Source organism: Canis aureus, chromosome 1, assembly GCF_053574225.1.
Source record: "Canis aureus isolate CA01 chromosome 1, VMU_Caureus_v.1.0, whole genome shotgun sequence".
In the NCBI taxonomy this organism is placed as follows: Eukaryota; Metazoa; Chordata; class Mammalia; order Carnivora; family Canidae; genus Canis; species Canis aureus.
The window spans coordinates 97,270,973-97,289,959 of NC_135611.1; the positions used below are offsets into that span (position 1 = coordinate 97,270,973).

The following is an 18,987-nucleotide window of genomic DNA, read 5'->3' on the forward strand; positions in this document are numbered from 1 at the left end:
GACATCACACGACTGAGCTCTAGGAGTGGCACTTGTGCATACGTGGGCCCAGCTTCCCAGACCTGCCCCTAAAATCTCCAGGTGGTGCCCTTGCGAGCATCACCCCCAGGGGAGCAGAAGAAGCCCAAGAGCCACGAGCAAGGCTGAGTCACACAAGGGAGGAGCCGGGACTCCCGGATGACCACATCCGATCCACACCATGCTGTGCCCGGGTGACCAGTACTTGCCCCGCACTGGGCCCTGTCCTGCGGGTGGTCTGTCTCTGCAGCCAGCCCGCTAGCTGAGGACAATCATCACAGACACACGGCGTCTGTGTCAGACCCATGCTGGCAACCTTTGACTTTTCTCAGAGCTCATTTAACGCGTGACCTCAGCGGTGGCCAGAATGTCAAGAACTATAAATATAAAGCATCTTGGTGGCAAATGACAAAAGGCACATTTGGATCCCAGACAAAGGGAAGGAAAGGTGTGTGCTCCCCACTTGTCTGTCACCCCATCACCCACTTGGCATCTGGCAGAAGACCAAAGCCATTTCTGCGGCATGGTTTTGGATAAACACCAGGCAAGGACACAACGCAGATGGCTCTGGGTGGCCTTCCCTTCACCAGATGCCACAGCTGTCTATCCGTGTGAACAGCAGAGGAAGGACGCTTCTGCAGAGCAAATGCAGAAAAGGCCCCCAGGTGGAGGCGAGTCTGGGGTCTCGCAGCTGTCCCAGGGGGGTCAGGGCTGGCCCGGAGTGGACATCGGCTAGAGGACTCTGGATGGGGCAGGGAGCTGTGCACGGATCTCAGCCTGACATGGGACCGTGGGGCATAAAACGGGAAATCTCACTCCTGTGCCCTCAGGAAAACAATGCTTCGGCTCAGAAACACTGATTTCCCGCAAATGCCTGGCTTCCAGGAGGCTGATAACGTTAGGTTTCTCTACCGCGTTGGGGAGTTGGTGGGTGGCGGCCACATATCAACCTTGGGAAGTTTTATCTATGGTTTCCCGAGGCACGAAGGAGAAATGCCCCGGGTGGGCTGGTCTCCCGAAATGAGCTGAATTGAACTTTGTTGGTATGACAGCACTGGTTTTCTCTGCTAGGGGAGATTTCAAAACCGGTCTCCATTTACCTGTTATTATAACGACATCTAGTTGCGCTCCCCGCCCTTGACACCCCTGCCCATCAACACAGCCTAACCCAAACTCTTCCCCCTTCCTCCCACTGGTGGAGCGTTCTGAACTGCAACTGCTCTCTCTTCCCAAGTAAACTCACCTTTCTGACAATTTTGATCTTGCCTCAGTTTATCTTTTTTTTAGGTGGACTTTCCTTGGTGTCAGAAGTGGGACCCAGAAGAGATGGCCCCCAGAGGACAATGACCCTTGGACTCAAGCAGATGCCCACAGTCAGCCCCCTGCTTATGTCAGCCTTGTATTAGGTGATGCTTCTCTCAGATTCCCAGATCTCTTCCTTTGGTGGAGCTCTCTGATTTTATTCTGGATCTGTCTAAAGACTTCATCCTTTTTGACGAAGGACTCATTTGTTTGCTTAGTGGACACAGGCCAGAATGTTGGTATCATTCCTTTGGGACTCTTGAGAGCAAAAATAAGCAAACAAATTCAAGTAATGTCAGTGGACACAGAGCGAGCAAATAAACACTACCAGAGTGCTTGCCACCTCTTCCAGAGAGAGAACGGTCCGTGGTACAAAAGACTCCCACAGGAGGTGAGCTGGTCAAGGACAGGCCAGATGGGCATTCTTGCCTCTGCAAGACAATTTCCATGCCACGAGGGACACCAGGAAACTGGAAGTGTTATCCCGTGAGACACACACTTAAAATACAGCTCCCAACCCCGAAGGTGCACCCAAAGATCCAGCTTTCACCATTTCTGGGTGGTTTTTTTTTTTTTTTTGCTCTCAGGAAAACCTCTGAGATGGGGGACCCCAATCAACTAAAACCCCTACGGGAGGTCCCCCTGTGAGACCTCCCATTGGGCTTATGTTAAAAAATGATGATCTGTCCTCATGCATGTTTTTGACAATGAGCACGTCATTGACCGTCATGGGAACTTATGATCTGACCGGACCTGCTTTTCTTCCAGACGAGATTGGAAGACCCCAGCAATAGAACCAAATGGTCTGAATGTGAGAGCTATCTCAACGGATACCTGGAGGCTTCCAAATGTACCCAGGAGTCTACAAACGCCTCTTTACAAAATGCTATTTCTGAGTTGACTGAAGCAGATAGACAACCAGAAGGAGATAAAGCACCTGAGGGGTCTACCTCAACTGCATCGACTCTAACCACATCCCTCCACCTCCTTGACACCTACCTTTGCCTTTTGCTGCCCTCTCTCCTTCACCTGAACCCCCTTCTTCTCTGGTGCTGAAACCAGGTGAAATTCTGCCTTCTAAAATTTAAAATCCTTCTGAGGATCCCACCAAACCACTAATTGCTTACATCCCACAGGCCAACCTGAACGTAGCACTGTCCTAAAAGATTTTCTCAAGGTGAGTGAGGCTCTTCATAGACTTGCCGAAAAATTCATTACTGTAATTCCAGCTTCTCTGATCTTTATCACTCCGATCTGTATCGTTAGTCCACCTGCGGGCAAGCCCAGCACTGGATAAAAGCCCCAAATAACTTTCAGAACTCCAAGCAAGTGCACAACCAGCTCTTTTATAGGACCAGGTTCATGCCATTCGCAAAAGGTTGCCCGGGGCCATCGCAAGGGCTTTTCCTACACTGGTAGACTGGAATGAAATTCAGGCATACCCCCAAAGTCTGCCAAATATGTTCACGATTATTGCAGCAGACTGCCAATTGTTTTTAAAGAAAATTCTGGACTCCCTGTAAACGTTGGCTACACCAGGGTGGCCTTTAATTCAATGTTTATAAATTTTTTTTTAATTTTTATTTATTTATGATAGTCAGAGAGAGAGAGAAAGAGGCAGAGACACAGGCAGAGGGAGAAGCAGGCTTCATGCACCGGGAGCCCGATGTGGGATTCGATCCCGGGTCTCCAGGATCGCTCCCTGGGCCAAAGGCAGGCGCCAAACCGCTGTGCCACCCAGGGATCCCATGTTTATAAATTATTTAAAGAGAGATCAAGCTTTGTTAGTCAAGAGGACCTGCAGGCATAGGAAACTAGGCTCACCCCGATCTTGGCCTTGTAGTTTACCGGTGAGCGTGCACCCCACAAGATGATTCCAAAGAAGGCCACCTAAAATCGTAAATCTCTGCAACTGCAACCGGTGGAAACTCCCTACTGGACTCTGTCATTGCTGTAGACAGCCTGGCCAGGGGAAGAAGGGAGGCGGCAGATTGGAAAGGTCTAGGTGATTATGGCTTTCCAAGAACCAAGGATCAGACTGGCCCCAAAGGCCAGGGGGTCCCCTGGAAACGTTCCCTGTGCTACCATTACAGAGTCTGGGGGAAGCCCCTCTCCGGATCGAGGATGAATGCCGTACAACCCTCATCGACACCTGACACCTGATGTGTGGGTGGAGAATGTATTGTGAGAGCCCTAATAAAGTGGCCTGAGTGAGGAGCGCTGAGAAACCAGTGGTCAGGGAACGCTGGTATTTGTAGCGTGGGAAATATTCGTAGCCGGTTGGGAATGATCTCACGGAGACAGAAGATCTGAAACAGTAGAGGAAGTGAGAGGAGACAGGACCAGGATGCCCAGCCAGGAACCATGTGCTAGGAGGAGAGAAGGAAAGTGAGCTGCCCCAGGAGAGGAGACGGAGGTGGGTGGGGAAGAATCAAGCGCTGAGGATCCTGCGATGAGTGGATGAGGGAAAAGAGACACTCACCGGCGGGGAGCACAGGGCAGGCGACGATGGAGAGGGGTCTGAGTGGAGGAAAGGGATACAAAATAATCTGATTCGGGACCAGGCAAACCGTCCCGGTGAGGTAACCCCAGGGTGGCATGCAGGGTTGCTGGAACAGGTGCATGTCCCCTTCCGTCCTGGTGAGGCCCCCAGGCCCTGCTCCACCTGCCGCCATCCCCCCAGGCCTCCGGCGCCCGATGGAGCCGACTCTGACACGTGCTTGCAGAGCTCTCTGTGGGGCCCACTGGGTTCCTCACCCGTATCTTCCTGGCCCACTGCCGCCCTTTTCTCACAGACGACATAGGAAGATCCCTGAGCAGACGCAACGCGAATGAGCGTGTGACCCTCACATAAGACCACCAGAGCTCCGTGGTCTCCGCTTCTACCGGCGTTATGTTTATTAGGAAGGATTTATGCACTGCCAGCAGGTGACCAAGAAAGTGTTTGAGGATGGAAATGGTTTGCACGGTCCATGAAATTCCGAGTTTGTCAAGGCCTTAGTCCAGAGTTCTTAGAGGAAAAAGACACTCACCTGCAGTGGGTAATCTCACAAAATTCCTAAACGCTGTCACAGACGTGCCGAGGGACTCTGACCACGCATGACGGACCTGGCCTCCTTCCTTGCATCAAGCTGTGGAAATGGAGGATCGTTTTCTTGGGCCACGTCATGCATCTGCAGCACGGAGCACCGGTACCAGGAGAGAGGGGACCACAGAGCTCGCAATCATTGTCGTAGTCAGCAGTCAGCAGGCCTGCACTTCACAAACATAGGGGTTGGCTCCAATTCCTTAAAATATTGTTTTTATTTTTTTAAAAAGGGTGTTTTAGGGGGCCCTGGGTGGCTCCATTGGTGAAGCGTCTGCCTTCAGCTCAGATCATGATCCTGGGGTCCTGGGACAGAGTCCTGTGTCGGGCTCCCTGCTCAGTGGGGAGTCTGCTTCTGCCTCCCCCTCTGCTGCTCCCCCTTCCTGTGCTCTCTCTATGTCAAATAAATAAAATAATTTTTTCTAAAAAAAGAGTGTTTTATATAATTGTTTTTCTATGCTTTGATTTTGTCCCACAGGAGTTTGTACACCCATTTTACAGATGCGGAGAATGGAAGGAGGACTTTCTCAAGGTCAAGGCAGGCCCCCTGGGAGCAATGGGGAGCAGGACAATCATCGTGGGCTCACCATGGCAGGTTGCGGACACATCTACCTCCCCCACTAGCCGGTGACCTCCCCGGGCAAGGACTGTCCCCATCTGTTCTTACAGCCCAGCACCTAACCTGAAGGTAGGAAGGACGCCCCCGGGGGCAGGGTTCCTGCAGCGTTTCTATCTTTCTCCTCCGGACATCTGTCTGCCTTTCAGGGACCGAACCCCCCTCCTCCCGCGTCCCATCAGGCCCATCCAGCCAGCTTGGGTTTTTTTTTTTCTCTTGTGATTGTGATATAGTTCTGTGATTTTTATGATTAATTTTTATATTATTTATTTCTCTGCAGACGCAGAGAACTTTTCAACTCACTTCAAGAGCGTTCCTGGTTGCTGGCTGCCATAAGGTCCTCATCCGATGATTCCAGCATCCGCGTCATCTTGGTGCTGGTGTCTGCCGACTGTCGCTTCTCATTCATGTTGTGGCTTTCCTTGTTCTTGGGGTGATGAGTGATTTTCCACTGTATCCCAGGCAAGAGACTGGATCTTCTCCGGCCTTCTCTCTTTAGGAGGAAGTCCCTGTCGGGGTGCAGTATTTATGGTGCCCCCCACCCGGGCCTCCTCCTTGTATGAAGTTAGGGAGGGATTCAGCTGGTTAGGGAGGGATTCGGCTCCCTCCTTGACCCACTGACGCCCTTCCTGAGAAAGTGGGGAGCAAACAGAGTGCATGAAAGGGAACAGGATGCTGCGCAGACCCACCTCCCCACAGCTTGCTCTGGCTCATCTGTGCTGAGCGAACAGAGAGGGTCACTCCTGCCAAGAGACCACCTGCTTTGGAAGACAGCCCTGTGAGCTACACCTGTAAGGAGCGTAAATCACATTTAATCCTCAGGTCTGTTATGAGGATTACCCGAGCTCAGCACAGTCCACGGATCCCGGGAGCTCATTAGAAAAGCAGATTTCAGGCCGTGCCCCAGACCCCAAGGATGAGACTCTGAAATTTAACGAGCTACCCAGAGGTTTCAGGTGTGTATTAAATCAGAACACCCAGATCCAAAGTACTTACAAGCACATGTGGAAAGCTAGCGACCTCGGTGATAATGTGCACTGCTGTTCCTTTTTCCTGCAGATGGTCCCCGCCTCAGACACCCAGACCTGGGGAGGCATCTGCATTCCACCCGCCCTTACGGTGCAAAAGGCAGGCTGGCCTCCACTGCAGATGCCATGAGGGTGCTGCAAAGCCTAATGGGCTGCTGCCCCTCATGCATTATTTCAAGGGATGACAGCTTTATCCCATGTGGAATTTCTTCAAGAACAGCTTCTTTGAGGATGAGCTTTTACCTTTTTTTTTTTTTTTTGACCTCACATCCAAGAATGAGTGGAAAAGTACTTGCGCATCATGAGTCAGAATTCGTCAGACCCCAGAACACGGAAGAACGGATGTATCACCGTAAGGCCTCCCATGGAGGACCGACCACGCACAGTGAGAACCCAGTTACGCGTGCCCCACCCCAGCCCCTCCATCATCCTCCGATGCAAGAACAACTGTCAAGCAACATCCTTCCCATCTTTGTTACACAAAGAAATCTGCTTCACATTAAACTCTTTCTGAAAAGTGTTTTGAATTATCATAAAAAGGCTTTATGACGTGTGCAGAGTGAAGATTGCACAGAACACAGACAGCTCTGCCCTTGTGTACTCAATCCCCGTTTGCTCTTGCGCTTTGAAAACACGATGCAGGTGTTTGGGAACGGGGGCCGGTGTGCCGGTCGGGGAAGTTCACACTTGGTTACCCTCTGGAGCTGGTGATCTTCACCCTCTCTTTCCTGCTCAGATGTTTGCAACAGTGTCAGATAAAAGTCAGAGTTCATGGGGCAAGAGAGAGAAGCAGGGCCTCGGTGTCTGGGTGGTGAGGCTTTTGAACCCAGTGGGCAGATGTGAGCCCCACTTGGCGACCTCTGCACCTGCCCGTCGCCAGGGAACTTTTGGAAGGAAGACCGGAACAGCAGCTAGTCATAGCCCAGGTTGGGGTGAGCGGGTGAGCGTCCGCAGCTTTCCCCTGGAAGTAACGGGGAGGCCGCCGGGAGGAGCCTCGGGGCTGGGCTCCAGCCAGGGCGCCAGGAGGGCTGCGTGCCTGTGTCCCTGCCCCGTCCGCCCACAGCCTCCGTGAGCCTCCAGCAAGAGCATCCTGGCCGCCTCGCCAGCAAACCCTCGCCAGGCTCGCGGTGCTCTGGAGCGTGTACAGCTGAGGCTTGTCTTTTTCTCCCCAAACCGAACGCTCATCGTCACACGGCAGCAGCTTGGAATCATTTCCTTTCGTTCCCTCCTCGGTGGTGTCCCAGCCGATACCACCCTCTGTGTGGAAGCTTCTCACCCACATGTCGAATTCCAACAAAGGCAGGGAGTGCTGCCCCCTTTAGCATCCGATTTGTTTTTGCAGGAGACAAGGACACGTCCCCTCTGTGTCTCGGGGGTTGGCCCCCACACCTGCTCTCTCCCAGGACACGGATGCTGTGTTTTAGCTTCTCGGCCCGATTCTCCACTTGAGAAATGTCCTCTATATGCCTCCTGGGACTGGTCTACTTTTTCAAATGACAGTAGAAATAGGCTCTGGGCCTGGGGTGGCACGTCCATGCAAGCGAAGTAAGGGTGGGGAGTTCCTTGAGGAGGCGGCTGGACCTGTTTGTTAGGAAAAAGATGGGAGCGCAGCAGACTCCGATCTGGCTTCCTGTTCCCTTGCTTTGTGTGGGGGAAGGTTTTCCACTAACGCGTGCGCCCATGAGCTCAGGGAGTGCATGTCCGGCGTGATCCCCGGGGCTGCCTCTAGGGGAAGGCCTGCTGTGCACACCCAGGGCGATGGCTGCCTACCGTGTCACCCTGTGCTCGCAGGAGTGCCACCAGACACCAGCTCTGCCGGTAAAGAAGAGCGGGAGATGGCCCAGCCACGTGCCGCAGAACGAGGCCATGCCAAGTGGCCGTCCCACCCAGGATCAGGCGCCGATGTTCCCACTTCTGCCACCGATCGTTCAAGCCGTGCAGGCTTCACTGTCCAGCAAGGCTCCTACACTGCCCCCAGTGAGTGCCCTCTGCGTGCACGCTCCAGGGCGGCAGCCACACACAGCCACCACGTAGGACATGCCGACCTCAGGGGTGGCAGAAGGGCTCCCAGGGTGGGGTGTGGGCCTTCTCTCCCGGGAACAGAAGAAGCACCACGTCCTGGCAGCTCCTGACCAGGGCTTGGAAAAGCCGGGGCTCGAGCTCTATGTCCCCCACACATCATGTGATGGTGGTTCACGGGGAAGGAGGGGATCAGAGGGAGACTCATGTGCAACCCAGTTTAAAAATGTAAGAAATAAAGCGCATTTGCAATATTTCGATCTTTTGCTGATTGTGAGACTGATACATGGGTAAAAAGTATTGCAAATAAAATGAGTATCAATTGGTGTCAGAAGCCAAATATTAAATACAGGTAAGGAGTTTAAATAAATAAATAAATAAATAAATAAATAAATAAATAAAACAATTTCTAAAACGCTTTACTGAGGCTGCAAATGTCACATCCCCAAAAGATCACAAGGAACACTCCAGAAAACAGACAAGGCGATCTGCATTCAGTTCTTCCGAGAGGAGGCAGGCAGGTCGTGGGGGGCACAGAGGAAGGCCCACTGCCCCGTGGGTCTGAGGCAGCAGGGAGGGCCGGCCAGAGTATGACCCCCTGGAGATCGCCGCAGGGACGCTTCTTGATGGCAGGCACCATCTCCCCAGGGCACAGGGAGGGAAATGAGCCCACGTGCATGCTTTGCAGTTTTTGCAGGGAGCTTTGCATGCTCTCCTCCACCATCCAGGGAGGAACACCTTCTCGGACACCAGACATGGCAAGGAAACCGAGTCACACTGACAGTGGAGGGTGGGTGGGCAAGGACCCCTGTCGTCCTCGCAGCCTTCCTTCTGTAGCGAGCACCCCTGAAAACTAGCCGACAAGGAAAGACCTAGATCCTGCTTCTCCAGAAGAAACGGCAGCAAGGATCCCAGCCCACCTGTCTGTGCCCGTGACGGCGAGGCTGGAAGGGAGAGGTGCACGAGGACGTCTGCGGGAGGAGACGGTATTACAGGGAGGGAGGATTTCCTCATTCTCCCGCTTGTTCACCCTGCACCCGTGGGTCGGCCAAGCGCGGACGCCAGGACACCGCACTGCTGAAAACCCGCCCCACGGTCATGGCCCATCGGAGAAATGGGGGAAATGTCAACCTGTCAAGTAACTGATGCAAAGAAGTGTGGAGTTCCAGAGAGGACGGGAGCCAGGAGTGGGAGGGGGCTGTGTGGGGACCCAGGGTCGGGGGGTGACTGAGGCATGCCCGCGGCCACCTGCTGCCCCAGCTCCCGCCAAGCTGCAGCCGCGGGAGGGCAGGGGTGTCAGAGCGCTTGCTTAAGACCGTGGGAGTCCTCTGGAGTCCCGAGTGCGAGTGCGTGTGCCTGTGCGTGTGCAATCCCACATACCCCAGAGCTGGGTTCTCATGCTGAGATGCGTGCAGGGGCGGACCCTCCAAGGACAGTCCCCACTGCCTGCGTCCCTCCCGTCCCTTGTGACTCCAGACACGGTGCCTTCAGCTGGCTGTGAAGGCTCATGAGAGCGTTTGGGGATTCCTCCGAGGTGTGAGCTCTCTGACGGAGGGTCGACTGGCTCAGGAGGCCTTCGGGACCTGCCTCCAGCAGGTGGTTGCAACTGTGAAGTGGCGAGAGCGTGTGGAGGACCCGCCTGGTGGGTGCCGTCTCATGGGTCCCCCCTGCCATCCCCTCACAGCTCCCAACCCCCCGGGGCCCTCACACACGTGCACTGCTCTGCGCCCCTGCAGCCAGACCAGGAGGTCCTCCTGGAGCATCTGTCGTGTTCACAGCACCGCTGAGAAACATCGGCCGCGTCCCCGGTGCCCGAGAGGATGATCCCACTCCCTGATCGGCAGGACTTCCTGCAAACCGTCCTCCTGGCCTTCCATGTCCCCGGTGGCCGAGCTGCTCACCGCTCTCCTGGACGCTCTGGGCTCTGAGGCTCCCTGCCCATCTGCTGCCTTCCTTCCCGTCTCTCCTGCTCATCCCGCCCCCGGCATCGCGCCCGTCCTATGCGGGTCCCAGCCGGGTGGCGCGGCCCTGCCTGTCATTCGTCGGAGGAGCACAAACTTTCCCCCGGGCCAGGCGTATCCTGCTTTGCGTTATCTCCAACCGTACAGCCACTTCCCTATCTGCTTCCTGCCCCCTCCCCAGCCAAACATCTTTCTTTCTTCTTCCTGATTTTGAAGTTTCTGGCTTCTGAACCCTTGGGTTTGCTAGAAAGCGGACTTCCAGACGGCCGGGGGGTGGGGGTGATAGTCGTATCTGGAATGTCTCTGGTTCCCTTCTCTGAGGAGCTCTCCCCACATTCCGTGTGCGTGAGCTCACCAACCCCAGCGTTTCTGCACGCCAGGGGTGGAACAGGTGTTTACAGGAGGGCACCGGCCCTCGTCGTCTCGGCACCATGATGGGGTGAGTCACACGACTGAAATAGAAGCTGCTAGGGTTGCAAACTTAGTTCTGTTTCCACTGAGTTGATTGGCAAGCACTTAACTGCTTTTTTTTTTTTTTTTTTTTTCCACCACCACATGGACGTTTACACCACCCAGATAAGCCTGCTCCCAAATCTCCGGTGGCTCACCCACTGGCACCAGGATAAAAGCGGCGTTCTTTCCTCTGGTACAATAGGTCCCCGTGTGGTGTCCCCTTCATCTGTGACAGACCACTCTCCAGCTCCGGGACCCCTCGCCCCTGCCTGGAACGCTGTACTCCTGCCGAGCAGCTTGTGGGCCTCCGGGCTCACGGCTGCTGCTCCCGGACCCCTGCCCGTGCCTTGGGAGCGTTGCGAGCTTCAGTCGCTCCTCAAACCTCAGCTCAAATGCCAAGTGTGGCCTTTCTCTCTGGGCCTATGCTCCTTTACTCCTGAGATCTTGGCATGTGGTTTCCAGAAAGCTGTAATCCTTTCTTTCCATGGCTTTTGTCATTAAGCTGAGACCAGAGAACACGCTCTTCCATCTGTATTTCCAGCTTGCATCGTGTTCCACTACAGCTGTGTAACCAAGTCCTCCCAAACTCGCGGCTGCTCCCCCAGGCTGGGGCGGGTGGTTTACTGAACCGAAAATGTGGCCAGCGCTCAGCTGTGGGAGCTCCCACCAGCAGCCCCTCTGCCGGAAGAGGCCGTTGTGGGGGAGGATTTGCAGCCTGAGGACCCCATCCTTGACTCTTGGAATAGAATTTGCTGTTATGAACGTGAGCTGAGGACAAGGAGCTCCTCCGGGGATGTTCTAGCACGTTTGGCTCTGGAGAAGACGGGAGACAGGAACACGTTCCCTCACGCAGCAGGACCAGGGCCTGTGCTCACCTCTCCCGCTCACCCTGATGCCCACCACATGGTCCCAAGAGGGAACAGCGAGTGCCTGGCTGCGGACAGCCGTCCACCCTCTCTTTTCCAGGAATATTCCACAACCGGGCCCATGTGGCAAGAGCACCTAGAGGGACACGAGGGCTGATGGAGATGGTGCTTCCCCACCATCCCTGTCCCTGGCCCGGGTCCCTCTGTCCTCCAGCCTCTGCCCTCTGCCCTCAGAAGGAAGAGCTAGGGCACGGAGGGCAGGACATTGACTCCCCTGACCTCCTACACTCACGTGTCATTAGAACTAGCGGACATGCACCCGGGACGTCTTCCCTCCACCTGCGGGCCCCAGGAAGCTCCACGCCTCTGGAACGTCTGCTGTGGAGGACGAGCTGCTCAAGCATTCTCAATCTGTGTATGTGGTAGCAGGACCATCACCCCCCGCCCGGGAGTGACCATGAGCCTCCGTCCCCGCAGACAGGTCACCCTAGATTGCACATAGTTCCCCGCGGTCTCAGTTTCTCCTCCGGGCTGGAGGGCGGCCCTGGTGCCTGGTGCAGGAGCAGCAGAGGAGGATGGCAGGCGGGCCAGCCCCCCAGTGCTCCCTGCGCCCAGCAGGTGCCTCCCGGCTCCCCTCCTGTCTCCCCTGCACCTCATGCCGCTGGATCCAGGTCGCGCGTGCTTCCCTCAGAGCCTGGACGCATCTTTCTGCAGACTTGCCTATTTCATGATAAATTATGCTCAATTTCCGTTTCCTCTTTTTCTCCGAGTACCTGCCTTCCTCCATCCCTGCAACCTGAGGTCATCCCAGCCTCTAGCTGATGGAAACTCAGCGTTGCCCTTTGTCCAACAAGCTACATCCACAAAATCTAAGAACAAAAGCTGCCTTCTGGGTGACGGGAGGTCGGTGGGGAGCCACCACTTGGCCACCGATGGCTGACTTCTGCTGGGGGGCCTCCAGGTGCCTGCGGTGGGCCCTGCTCTGGAGGACAGCGAGCACCCACAAGAGAGAGAATGCCCATTTCCAGGTTGCACATTGCTCTGGGCATCACGCGTCCAGCAGGATGGTCTGAAGCGCTGGCCCCCAGGAGGCTGGAGTGAAGAAAACAGAGACTCCCATCTGCTGGGACCTGCCCTGTGTTGTCTGGTCTCTGGTGTGAACTGGAGACCCTTCTCAGTACCTCAGCCACCCCAAAGGCAAGGAAAGGGAAGACCCAGGAGCTGGGAGCACAGGACACTGTAACCAGGGCAAGAATACCTGTGTACCCCTTGGGTGGGCCATGGGGAACCCCACCCCGGGCTTCCCAGGAATTGGGCTTTGTCCAGGATCTTCCCATCGTGAGATCCTGGGCCATCAGGTTGGATGTCCAGGCCTCCAGGCCCATCCGTGTGAGGTCCTCCTGGCTGCACAGTGGCTGCCACACTGGTCCCCATGGTGGGCAACTGCTGCTCCCGGCTCTGGCCCTCAACTCTGACCCATTCCCTGTGTCCCAGGGACAAGCTTCACACAAGTGGTGCTCAGAGAGGCCTGAGAGGGCCTGCCCTAACAAGGTGAAGTGTGACTGGAGGGGGCCTGCCCTAACAAGGTGAAGCACACCTGAGGGGCAGCTGCTTGGGTCTTCAGCATCCTTGACCATCTTCACAAAGGAAGGAGAGGGAAGCATTGGCCAACGAGGTTCCGTTTAAAGAGCTGTTCCTATGGTTTGTAACCAGTCACTTGGGGTAGGAACAGACTTGGAAAGCTGGTCGTTGTCCGACCAGACCTCCTTGCTGATACACATCACTGGGACCCGGTCTCTCACCCTCTGCTGCTATCAGACAGCTGCCACTTGTCAAAGCATGTGGCCACCCACCTCGGGGGGTCACGTACAGTTCACATTCACCTTCATGTGGGATGGAAGGAAAAACATCACCTTCAAACCAGCCAGTGTGACCAGCACCAGCACCAGAAGGGAAGTGAGGGCCTCGCCATGCCGTGAGGACCCCGGGGTCCAGCGGGGCCCAAAGGGCAGTGGGGAGCCGGGGTGGGCTGTGACCTGGCTGGGCTGGGTGGGGGGCGGCTCCAAGAAACGCAGGCTCGTGACATCCAAGTTCCGGTCTGTGAGTCCTGGTCCCGGCTACAGCTGACTTGGTGACATAATCTCGAATCTGGGATTTGACAGGTGACATTCTCACTCCTCCTGCTGGAAATGTGCCTCGGGGGCCTACCTTGTGTTGGCATGGCTCTTCCTCTCCCTCTCCCTCCCTTCCCTCTCTGCACTTGCTGCCTGTCCCTCGCACACTTGGGGATTAGGGCGCCCCTCCAATGTGGAGCAAAAGATCCAGAGGCATCTGAAAATTCAGGGTGAAAACAGCCTGGAGCCCAGGAGCCAGGTGGAGGGTGGGGTTCAGCAGCTAATGCAGAGCCAGCAAGAGATGAACCCTCGTGGAGGATGTGGGGCTGCAGTGCTTCTCCTCCGGGTCGGTTCCTTGGAAAGTCATAGCATTCTCCCGAATTTCTCAGGATTCCCTGTCTTCCAGGGATCATAAATTCTGCATCTGTGTGTGCTTATGTGTGTGTGTGTGTGTGTGTGTGTGTGTGTGTGTGTGTAAGGTAGAGCTCCGAGATTAGAGAAGCACACCCTGCTAAGCAAGACTGCATCACTCACCACAGGCTTCCCAGGGAAAGGACCCATCCCTTTTCCCTAAGGTGACACCCCTTTTAGAAGCGTTTCTCGGCGCTTGGACACCCACCAGCAACCAGGAAATGCCTCAGTCTCAGAAGGAAGACTCTGTGGGTACCAAAGTTTTTTTTTATATTTTGACAGTTTAAAAAAAAAAAAAAAAAAAGAGGGAGCGGGGACAGGGACCCTAATCACAGAAGGAGCAGATTGCACCTCAGGCAGCACGTTTCTGAGCATTTGTGGTTTACAGACATGAGTAAAACAGAAACAGTTTGTCCCAGCCCATGGGGAGGTCAGCTCGGTCCACTCTCTTGTTTTGCAGACACTCTGGTTGGAGAACAAAGCCCCGCCGCTTCCCGAGAAACGCACCCTGGCCTGAAACCAAGGATGCCGTAGCTCTGCAAAGCCTGGCAGGGGAAGAAATGCCCTCGCTCCGGGTGCAAGCGCCTTCCGCGGGTTCCTGCCCCACCTCCGGCAAACGACTCTCGCTGCCCCCCGGCCTCAGGTGCTTCTCCCACAGCAGGCTATTCCCTGAGGACACCACCCCCCCCCAGCCCACCTCCGGGTGCGGCTGTGAATCCTCTCTGTCCTGTTCTTACCCCAGACCCCGGGGGCTGAGGCTCTCCCGGCAGGTGCTTGGCCACTGCCTGTGGATGCGGAGCCAGCCTGCGTGGCCCCCGGGCAGGCCCGTGATGCCCATGCTCCCTCTGCCCCCCTGCCCACTAAGGCCAGGCTCACAGCACAGGTGGGCTCCCAAGTGCACCTGCCGAGGGGGGCCAGTCCACGTGAGGCGTTGTGACTTCCATACCCACAGTGCAGGCAAGACTCTATGGACATCATGAGGACAGGCCACTCGCTGGCGCCTTAAGCTGTGTCCGTTCAGAGAGAAGACACTCTGACCCACGGGTTCCCTGGGGTCTGAGCAGCATGATCCACAATCCAAGACACAGGTAGGATGGGATGCTGGTGGTAAGGAACAGCCACGGCTGGCCTCGTGCCCGAGGACGTCGGCAGCACTGCCAGGACGGCACATGAAGCCACCTCGTGTGGGTACTGGGCCACTCATGTGGGCCACCACCTGCTTCTGAAACCCAAAGCTGTGCCCGGACTCTTCATTTGCCACGGGATGGCCAATGTGACTCTCTGTGCTCTGGCCTCCACCTGCCATTTACATGTACCTGCAACCAGACCCCTCAGCCCGTCTGTGCCCCAGATGCCCCAGGTCTTCCCACAGACCCTCTCCCTGCTGACCCTGCCCACCGTCTCCCATTCAGGTGTAAGCATCCCCCTGCCTTCCCACAGCTTCCGTCTGTGTGCCTCCACCATGTGGGCTCAGTCTTTCCACCCCCAATGCTAGCAGGCACAAAGGAGCCTGTCCTCTCTGTGCCCAGATGGCCTGACACCTGGCAGGTGCCCAACAAGGAAGTAACTAGACAAGACACTGCGTACGTAAGCAAGTCAGTCTTCCCTGCTGCGAAACAAAGAGGCCTGCGAAACCAGGCCACCCTCAGGCATTGTAACATCCTGTGAGGCTTCTCCCCCGAGGGGTTACACAGTCCGGGAGGGAACAGCTCTGTGATGACCAAGTCTTTACTGGCATGGGCTAGGTGACAGCACAGCATTGGGCTCGGGAAACACGCGGGTGAACGAAAGCAGGCCTGGTCTGGGGATCACGTTCTGACCACCCAGGGAGACAGGTGAGCCCTGGTAACAGACATGCCATTGGGGAGTCCAATGTGGAAGACAGGGTGTGATGGCGCATCATGGGGGACGGGCCATAAGGAGGAGAGAAGAAGCTGCATGAGAGAGCTCCTTGGATGAAGGCCTGGCCAGGAAGGGTTGGGGAGAGGGAGGTACCATGGAAGGCATCCAGGTCTGACCTCACAGAGCTCCACGGGCCTGGGTAGTGTGACAGGTCTGCAGGGATGCGTCTTTTCCTGGCCTATAGTCACCCTGAGTTAAGGCGTCTTAGATATGACTCTGTGCTGATGCTTTATGGATTCCAAACTCTGAGGGTGAGTCCAGCACGGTGAGGTCAGGGTGCGCATGGCCTGTAAGTTACTGGTCATCGAAGCCAAGAGGGCACAGAAATATTTGCAAGTAATTGAAACCTCAATGTAAAGTGATGTTGACAATGAAGGTGTCCATTACCTCACACAGGAGGGAAGAGAGAGCAGTTAGAGGGTTGGTCAGTCACCCTGACGTCAATAACCCAGTTTTTTATTTTTCTGATTTTTTTTTTTTTTTGTATCTGCATTCTCAGCACTCTGACTGGGTTTATAGGATGCAAAGACGGCAAGACAGCAAGAATAGAGCAAGCCTCCTATCTCAGGCCAACAGCCAAAAGAGAAGAGGTCACCCCCCGCTCACGGAACCTCAAGTTACGAGTGAAACAGTCCCCGACAGCCACCCCGCAGAGGCATCACTACCTCCCAGTGTGTAGGATCCCATCTCCTGCCAGGAGTTGGAATGGGATTGGAATGGGTTGGGTTGGAATGGACCCAACCTGAGATGGGGAATGGTTCCTGGGATGGGTTGGAATGGACCTTGGACTCACGTGAGGGGCTGGGCCGGGTTGGAGCTCCAGCACCCACAACAAAGAATAAGGAATAGGGTGTTGGGGGAAAACCTAAGAGCGCGCGCCACCTTGGGAGAACGTGTGGAGCGAGTGGAAACGGTCTGAAGAAATGCCTGTGTTTCGAGGTTGGACATGGAGGGGATGGAGATGGAGCCGGAGTGGAGGCGTGAACCCAGGGAAGATGCTCCTGGAGCTGAGGGCAGACCAGACCCCGCCGAGGAGGCCGAGCCCCTTTGTGCAGAATGCGGCTGGCAGGTCAGGCAGCAGCACAGGATGGTGGGTGAGCCGAGCCACAGGTTCTGGGGGCGTGGTGAGTGCAGACACCCAGATTGGGAAGGCTGCCCAGTGTTTGGGGGGTAAACACAGGGGATGGAAGATACAGGCAAGTCTTGTGAGAAACTCTTATAACTAGGAAATGGGAATAGGCGGTAGATGTAGACTTTTGAGATTTGGCTCCTGTTTTCCTTCTGTGCCTCTTGAGCCTGTTTCATGTTTCCCTGCAAGAACCCCGCTGTATTGAGTGGTACCCAGTGGAGGGGCCAGTGATGGGCTCTACAGGAGGAGGGAGGGGGGCAGGTTGTGTGAACATGTACGAGGTGATGTGCACTAGATGATTAGGGGATAAAGGATTTACTCTCCAGTGACTTTTATCTTTCTCTAAAGGAAGGAATATGAGGAAACCAGAAGCAACTCCACACAGGTGATCTGTTTCCCAGGCTCCCAAGGGCTGTCACCCCCATTTCTCGCCATGATTCCTGAGCCATCTGATAATACGTCAGAGGAATCAGCATTTGCAAGCTGTGACATCATATGCTTTATGGGTAAAGCTGACTTTGAGAATGGGATATGTAGCTGCAGTCACATCAGTGGGCTGATTCTCAACCCAGAAATTAGTTGACTTAGGGAAGCAGTGCCGTGCAGGCAGGAGGTGCTCACACAAGATAGTCAAGGAGAGCAAGGTGGCCTACAGTCATCAGAGCAGACAGAAAGTCCTCAGTAAAGGCCAGAAACAGGGAAACTGGATCCCAAAGCTCTGAAATAATTCAGGATATATTAACTAGATTAAATCCAAGAGCACTGTGTACCCAAAATGGAACATTCATTCTTTAATCCATTACACCAACTATGCCCACCTTCACCAACAGTCCTCAATAATATGAAAAAGAATGTTTAACATTCTCCTCCCCCCAAAAAAATTTGCAAAAACATAGAAATGGCCCAAATTTAAGGAAACACTTTCTCCCATTGTCAAGTTCTGAGGGAGAGATTAAATTCTCTGGTAACTTCAGATCCAAATACCGAAGGGAATAAAGACCAAAACCCAATTATCTTGTCCTTGTGAGTCAAAAAGTTCAAAGAAATTAAAGTGGCCCTCGTTTCCTATTCTGCTTGGTATCAGCACCATGGCTCTGGGGGTGTGGATGGTGTTCACGTGTGTGATGCCTGGGCTCTTTCTTTGGAATCGATGTAGAACTCTGAAGACCCCAGAATTTGAGTTCCCTGGTGCCAGATGTGTGACGTGGCTCCTTTTTTTTTTTAAGATTTTATTTATTTATTCATGAGAGACACACAGATAGAGGCAGAGACACAGGCAGAGGGAGAAGCAGGCCCCCTGCGGGGAGCCTGATGCAGGACTTGATCCCAGGACACCAGGATCACGACCTGAGCCAAAGGCAGATGCGCAACCACTGAGCCACCCAGACATCCCAGACGTGGCTCCTTGTTAAAGAGGCCAAGGGTGTAGGGGACACAAAGGATGATCAAGGCCCTGGCCCCATACCCACCAGCTTTAGCAAGTCAACCAGCAATCAGCCCCCAGAGCAATAACCTCCATCTCTGCAACAATTGTGCATGTCCCAAAAGCCTGCATTTAGTCTTATCCGACTTGGCATCACCTGAAGAAGTGAGTCCCAGGTAAACTTGGTTCTCACCTCTCCAGGAAGACAGTCAAGCGATGCCAGCAGCTCGATAGGCACACCCTATGAACTCAGGTGAAATTGGGAGAAATCTCATAGCAGTTAGTTTTGGCACAGAGCATTTCTATATCTGGAAAAATTAATCTGCGTGAGTGTGGAACCAGCCTCCAGATGAACTTCACCTATCCTGACTTCTGTTCTTCATACACACGGACATGGTTCCTTCCCAGAATGAGTCAGGGATGACCCATGGGACCAAGTGATGGTTAGTGACTTCTGAGTTAGGTCCTAAAGGACATTGCAACGCCTGCCTTGACCTCTTCGGTAGATTGCCCTGGGAGGGAAGCCAGCTGCCGTACCTATTAGAATGCTTTAAATAAAATTTTTTTTAAACCCTAAAAAAGTATATATCGGTGAAGATGTTGAACAGCACAACTCTCATTCACTGCTGGTAGAAGGTAACCTGAGAAGCATGGCATTGC

The 18,987-nt window shown here is 54.6% G+C and overlaps 3 long non-coding RNA genes across 5 annotated transcripts; 2 read left to right on the forward strand and 1 right to left on the reverse strand.

The window, feature by feature from the left end:
• Positions 1–1,919: 1,919 nt before the first annotated feature.
• LOC144290463 (uncharacterized) lies at positions 1,920–5,974 on the forward strand. Its single transcript, XR_013358110.1, has 3 exons — positions 1,920–2,497; positions 4,884–5,093; positions 5,302–5,974. It is a non-coding gene; the product is annotated as an uncharacterized LOC144290463 (long non-coding RNA).
• A 2,492-nt stretch (positions 5,975–8,466) lies between these two features.
• On the reverse strand, positions 8,467–11,055 carry LOC144320993 (uncharacterized). Of its 2 annotated transcripts, none has more exons than XR_013386644.1 (2): positions 9,781–11,055; positions 8,467–9,674 (listed from the first exon to the last, which is right to left on the reverse strand). It is a non-coding gene; the product is annotated as an uncharacterized LOC144320993 (long non-coding RNA). The 2 variants fall into 2 exon arrangements; XR_013386655.1 differs by having other exon boundaries at positions 9,777–11,055.
• A 5,494-nt stretch (positions 11,056–16,549) lies between these two features.
• Positions 16,550–17,914, forward strand: LOC144290498 (uncharacterized). Of its 2 annotated transcripts, none has more exons than XR_013358134.1 (2): positions 16,550–16,869; positions 17,253–17,914. It is a non-coding gene; the product is annotated as an uncharacterized LOC144290498 (long non-coding RNA). The 2 variants fall into 2 exon arrangements; XR_013358131.1 differs by having other exon boundaries at positions 16,550–16,844.
• The last annotated feature ends 1,073 nt before the right edge of the window (positions 17,915–18,987 follow it).